Genomic DNA, 1,121 nt, shown 5'->3' with positions numbered 1-1,121 from the left:
ATGGGTGGGACTCACGGGGACCTCGCTGCTAACTCTTGTTGCGTTGGCAGAGTGGGGGGGGGGGAAGGGAGGATCGTTAGTGCTGCCACCTGGAGTGAGAGCCACCCCTTGGTTCCTGAGGGCACCATCAAGGGACACAGGACAGGAAGCCCAGGATGGTTAGTGCAGCTAGGCATGAGGGCCAGGGAGAAGCAGGTGCTCTGGAGTGGCCGGGAAAAGTCCAGACACGGAGGCTTAGGAGCTTCCTGTTAAGTGCATGGGTTCCGCCCTGTCTCTGCCAGGCACTCTGACTAGGGATGGATGATCTCTCTCTTCAGGTGCTCCGTGGTGCTCTTGCTGTCAGCAAAGGTGGTCCGGATCCCTTTGCCCATCTCCCCTGTGACCGACAGCAGTTCCGTGTGGGTGCTCTGGGAGCCCTGGGCGCCAGGTGGTTTCATGACCTGCACACAGCCGATGGAAGGCGGTCCAAAGTCGTTAAATAGCGGTCTGAAAGGGACAGCAGCTCCTGGCACTGAGCCCGATGGCGACGGGACGCTTCCTGTAGGGACCGGGGTGCCCAGCCCAGGGGTGCTGGAGCCGGGGGTGCTGCTGGGGACAGGCGTGATGGGTTTGTAGGACATCCTCAACTCTTGGGCGCTGGGGATGCCAGCAGGCTGCTCCTCCGGGGTTGGCTGCCTGGCCGCTCAGCAGAGATCTGATTTGCAAGCTGGCTGCACGCCCCCTACTAAATCTGTGTTGAACTTTTTAACTGCAATTTTTATTAATTTAAATACAGTTCAGATATTCTCGATGAAAATTTCACATTTGAGTTAGTTGAGACATACTAAAATGTAAAATACGCAATGGATTTCAAAGATTTCATATGAAAAAAGAATGCAAACTATCTCTAGTAATTTTTACATTGATTACATGTTGACATAGTATTTTGGATATATTGAGTTAAAATATGCAATTATTTTTTTAAAAAAATCTATGCTACATTTTTGTTAAAAAATTTAAATAAACTATGAAATTACTTCTTGGGATAGAAAAGGGGACATTATTAAATATTTACCTAAATTTTTTTCAAAAACGTATCTTTAACAAAAACATTTTCAAACAAAACAAAAGTATTTTAATTT

General features: G+C 47.7%; 1 pseudogene; it reads right to left on the bottom strand.

Annotated features, from left to right (window-relative positions):
- Positions 1-290: 290 nt before the first annotated feature.
- Positions 291-620, bottom strand: LOC112616925 (annotated as a pseudogene).
- Positions 621-1,121: the final 501 nt, after the last annotated feature.

This window comes from Theropithecus gelada, unplaced genomic scaffold, assembly GCF_003255815.1.
Source record: "Theropithecus gelada isolate Dixy unplaced genomic scaffold, Tgel_1.0 HiC_scaffold_14095, whole genome shotgun sequence".
In the NCBI taxonomy this organism is placed as follows: Eukaryota; Metazoa; Chordata; class Mammalia; order Primates; family Cercopithecidae; genus Theropithecus; species Theropithecus gelada.
This window is presented reverse-complemented; position numbering and strand designations above follow the sequence as displayed.